The sequence below is a fragment of the Phascolarctos cinereus genome, unplaced genomic scaffold (assembly GCF_003287225.1).
Source record: "Phascolarctos cinereus isolate Bilbo 61053 unplaced genomic scaffold, phaCin_HiC Scaffold_2;HRSCAF=192, whole genome shotgun sequence".
Lineage (NCBI taxonomy): Eukaryota > Metazoa > Chordata > Mammalia > Diprotodontia > Phascolarctidae > Phascolarctos > Phascolarctos cinereus.
In genome coordinates, this window is record NW_027555625.1 from 280,557,914 (window position 1) to 280,563,662 (window position 5,749).

A 5,749-nucleotide genomic window follows, 5' to 3' on the forward strand; every position below is an offset into this window, starting at 1 on the left:
CGGTCTATGACTAGCTATATGACCTTGGATATGTCACTTAAATTTTATGGGCCTGTTTCCTCATTTGTAAAAATGAAAGAGGCATCTAGGTGGTGCAGTGGATAGAGCACAGGCCCTGGAGTCAGGAGGACCTGAGTTCAAATCCAGAATCAGACCGGACACTTGACATTAATTAGCTATGTGACCCTGGGCAAGTCACTTAACCCCAATTGTCTAGCAAAAACAAACAGACAAACAGAAAGAAAAATATAAAAATGAAAGAGGTTTGAATAGTTGGCTTCTAAGCTCCCTTCCAGCTCCACATTTATGACCCTGATACCATGCGCCAGACTGTAGGCTCAATAATAGTAACACAGGGATTTGGAGGTATCTCAGAAATTCCATTTATTTGGGAAATTATTATTATTTTTATGGTTGTTCATGAAGTATCAAATCTAGATCATTAACTCCAATCCTCACATTTTACAGGTAAGGAAACTGAGGACCTCAATGGTTACACGATTTGGCTGGGGTCACACAGACAGGAACGAGCAAAGCCAGTATTCCAACTCAAATCTTTGGAGCCCAGATGCTGGGCTCTGGCCATTGCATCATTCTGCTTCATGTGTTGTAGATGGGCTGGTACTTTTTTTGTGGGTTATTCCAATTTGCCTCATAAGGGAGCTCCAGGTAGCAAAACTAATGTTACCCCTGGAGATGCTAATTCCTTGAATCCAGGAAATATCCTTAGGAGGTTGTTAAAACAAACCTGGCTTTGGCTTGATATTAAAGGCTGAAAAGGGTAGCATGAGGGCCTGGTTTATGATGGTGAGTAGATAAGTATCATCACCTTCAATGTTTCAGTAGAAAGACTGTTAGACTCAGAATGAGGATGGACGTGTGTTGGAAGCCTACCTCTGACCCTTACGGGTTGCGTGACTGCAGGCAAGTCACTCAGCTTCTCTGGGCCTGAACTTCCTTATCTGTGAAATGGGGATAGTGATATCACCTATGTCAGAGAGTTATTGAGTAGATCAACTGAGAGGAAATATGTATAGTACTTTGCAAACATTAATATGCTATATACATATGAGCTATAGTTATCACAATCAATAATACATACTTTTTACTACTACTACTGCTACTACTACTACTACTACTACTGTTGCTGCTACTACTAACCTCAGGTCAGCTAGATGGTGCAGTGGATAGAGCACCAGGCTTGGAATCAATAAGACTCACCTTCCTGAGTTCAAATCTGGCCTCAGATACTTACTAGCTGTGTGACCCTGGCCAAGTCATTTAACCCTGTTTGAGTCAATTCCTCACCTGTAAAATGAGCTGGAGAAGGAAATGCCAAACCACTCTAGTGTCTTTGCTAAAAAAAACCCCAAATGGGGTCACAGAGTTGAACATGACTGGACGGCTGAACAATAACAACAAAAATGTTCTGGCGCTGTGGTAAGTACTGGGATTAATAAAAAAAAAAAAAGAAAAAGAAAAAAAGGAAAAGAGAGACCCTGCCTTCAAAGAGCTCACTGTCTAATGGGGGGGGGGGACAACATGCCCTGATTCCTTTATATTCAATGGTTTATGAACTGTTGTACAGGTCAGTAAAATAATTGCTTTCTGTAGCTGAACAAAAGCATTAGAATACAAGCTTATCCTCGCTAGGCTCACCTAAAATATAGTCAATACAGAAATAATAATATCCCCCCCCCAAAGTTCTACTCTGATTTATTCCAGGCACATCATGGCATGAGCATAGTTCTAGGTTTCTGGAGTCTATGCCAGCAGAGTACAGGCTCCATATGTTAGATGCTGTCACCCGAGAGAGGTTTCAAACATGGCATCCACCAGTACATAGTGTATCATCTGAGGACTGGTCTAGCTAAGTGTGGGGATGCTCATCACCAGGGGGGTCAACTCCTAGATTCTAGACGTTTTTGAAAAGAGCAACTCATAAACCATCTACTGAGGAGCGTGTGGAAGGTTTGTGATGTGCATTGATATTAGGGGTGCTTATAATGATAAAGTCACAGATCCATTAAAGTATAAAAATAATAAAAACAATGACACTTTGCATTCATATAATTGTTCATATTTTTTTCCACTTTATTTGATTTTTTTTTTGAGACTGAGTTTCCCTGTCTCATCTAGGCTGAAAGTACAAGGGCCACTTTTTTTTTTAATAATGGTCTCTATTTGATCTTTACAGTAACCCTATAAAGAAGAGGTGGGAAATATTACCCCATTTAACGGAGGTGGAAAACAGTAGTAAAGAAGGTAAAATAACTTGCCTGAGGTCACATGGCTAGCTAGAAACAGAGTCACAACTAAAAGCCAACTTTATTGATTTGGGTGCATTTTATTTTTCTTTTTAATTGTTCGTTTTTTATTGTCTACTTAATCATCAATGAAGATGTCAATATATGGAGAAGAATGAGAAAGGGAAGTATGTAAAAAACTGCAAACTTTCGTTATATAGTTTTTAAAAGATACATATATTTATATATATATATATATATATATATATATAAAATTTAACAAGGTAGTAACAAAGTTGTTTATTTGTTTGCTTTTTCTAATAAATCAATCAGCACATATTTGCTGATTATCTTCTCTATGTAAGCCTTCCAAAACATCATGTATTCTCACTGGGCAAAGGTACCCATAAAGAAGCTCACTAAATTATTCTTCAGTACCCAACACAAAGAGCTCAGCTCAAGTTTTTCCTGCTGCTCTTTATGCCATCTTTTCTTTCTCCCTACATGGTAAGCTATAGCAATTCTCTACTATCATATGGCTAAAAATATGATTTTTTTCATATTTTAGTCTTGGAATTTCCTCTCCTAATGTTATGTGGATGTTTGCTTTGCAGTAAGTCAAGTTATATGTGTTATATCTCTCTAAGTAGATGAGTAACCCCCTCCCGTATTTCTAAAACATAGCAAGTGGAAGGAAGGAAGGAAGGAAGGAAGGAAGGAAGGAAGGAAGGAACGAACGAACGAAGGAACGAAGGAAGGAAGGGACTTTATTTTGCTATAAGCACCAACTCAAAGAGCAGATGCAGGTCAATATTTAGACAAGGAACTGTGCATTACCTACCTATATGTCATTCGCTGGAGTGACCCACAAGTCAAATCCCCCTTAGGAGTGGTAGCTGTTAACACAATGATTTAATGATTGGTGGAAAATACTTTGACATTTTCCCTACTCAGATTCTAGAAGAGCACACACACACACACACACACACACACACACACACACAGAGAACAATTCTAGAATCCTATAATCAGGGAAGCTAGGTGGCACAGTGGATAGAGCACTAGCCCTGAAGTCAGGAAGACTTGGGTTCAAATCTAATCTCAGACAACAACTAGCTGTGTGACCCTGGGCAAATCACTTAACCTGGATAGCCTCCAAAAAAACCCAAACAAACCTATAACATACACAAAGGAATAATGTTGTCCTTGTGATTGACTGAAGGATCAGAAAGAGCATAATACATACAGTCAAGAAGGACCAGAATGGCAGAGCTAGAGAAGTATGCAAGGTAGGCAGCCACTCAGGTGCAACACAGAAGGTGGAAGAATGAGGAGTGCTTTTTAATATCCCTTTTTAAAAATAAATACACATATTTTAAATGTCAAGAAATCTGACTCTCCATGGCACATATTTATTTTGTTGTAATTTAAGGTATCAGTGTCATAGAAAAAGCTCAAAGCCAACAGTGCAAACACAGAGAAGCAGTATTCAAATATGATGTTTGTAGGGGATAGTGAGGAAATTGGCCTTACTTGTGCTCAGGATATTTGTAAGGGAGTCAGTCATAAAAGATGAGATCAGATGGGAAGCCTAGATGTTAACCTCCAGGAAATGGGGAGGCAATCAAAGAAAAGTGAAGGGAATGAAGAATTTGGCAGGGTGTGCTAGTAAAAGTTTAACAACTGGATCTGTAGGAAAAGATATGCCCAGGATACAACTTTAATCTGAATTATTAATATTGTCTCCATTGTTTTCTTAAATCTAAAATCTCTACACAATAAAAAAAAAACAATAAATTAAGCCCTAATTTGTGGCATTTGCTGATTTCTGGAGTGTAAATGCTCACACTGAACATTTAACAATCAGCTCTTGAAATCTGGTTCCATCTTGTTCCTACATACCCCTGTCGGTAGTAAAGTTACTTAATTCCTTAATGTAGAGTTTCTCAAGATATTATCTATGGAGCCCAGATTTTTTTTGTGTAATAGGTATTCCATGAGGGAATTTTGGTGTTATTGATATTTTCTCCTCATGTATTAAATATGAAATTGTCACATAAATAATTTGTTGATCTGGCTAGATGCTTTCTTTCCTCTAGTTTCCTACAAATTATCCCAACTTCCCTTTATCCTGATAGTTACCCATTCTGTAGCCTAAGGTATGAGCATTTATGGGCTCTCTCAAAGAATTTCAACCCCAGAATGTTCTGTAGCTAAACTAGTTTGGGAAAATCTGCCTTTGCTTATTTTCCATTTTGTTTTATGTTCTAGAAAGACAATCAGGAGACCTGCTTTATATTCTTAGCTCTGCTACCAAGTAATGATGTGACCCTAGGCAAATCATTTCCCTTTTCTAAACCCTCATTCCTCCTCTCACAGTGAGGGAGGGGCAGTATGATTGAGAAAATGATGTTAAATCTGGAGTCAAAGGACCTGGATTGGAAGCCTGGCTCTACCATATCATACCTATGTGACCTTGACTGAATCACTTTTCCTCTCTGGGTCCTAGCTTCATCATTTGTGAAATAAGGGGGTTGAATTCAGTGTTCTATAAGTTCCCATCCAGCTCTAACTCCATGACTCATGAGAGAGATGGAACAAATGATTCCTAAGATTCCTTCTCCCTCAGAGATTCCATGATTTTAGAAAGCAGAGGAAAAGCCTAAGTGTGATACCATGGTAATGGTGGCATCAGGGAGTCCTGGTCATTCTTGACCTTACAATATCATTCCAGATACAAACCTGATTTAATAAGAGTGTAGTGGAGAGGATAGCTCCTAAGTCTCTAATGGAATCATAAATTTATATGAGGATTTCAATCTGAGCATTAGAGGGATTAGAAAAGAAAAGGGAGATTAATAGAGTGAGGTTAATCAGGAGAGATTCTAGTAGTGGTTTCTCATCTAAAGAAGGTAAATGGACCCCAGATGGAATTGCTTTTCAGCCCTAATGCCTTCTGAGTGTCTCATCCTTGAGTAAAATGCTTAAGGGAAAATAACCTTATGGGAGATTCCCACCTGGGTTTTCTTCTCTGTGTGTTATTTACCTGTGCTAAAAAGTAATTAAAAATATAAATGAAGAAAAGATATGTTCTTATATAAATACTCATCTCTCTCCTGTTGAAATGAAGCTCTTTGACACTAAGGATTATTTCATTTTTTGTATTTGGGTCCCTAGGACCTCTCACAGTGCCTGGCATATATTTGGCATTTGTTGATTGATTGATTGAAAAGAGATTCCCTTACAATAGAGAGAGGCAAAAGGATATAGAGCCAAAAAAAGGTTTTGTGTTGGGTAAAGAGTAGGACATTCAGCCTGCTTCATAAGCACATGGGAAGGTGAAGGGTACATGGGTACACAAATGGCAAACATTGTTTTATGTAATTCCTAAACCTTCTGAAACAATGCGTTGGTTTTCCTCTTGGTAAGACAAGGATTTGGGGACAAGATTACCCTTAAATTCCCTTTCAGATTGAGTATTTCACATTCTAAGCAGATATGAT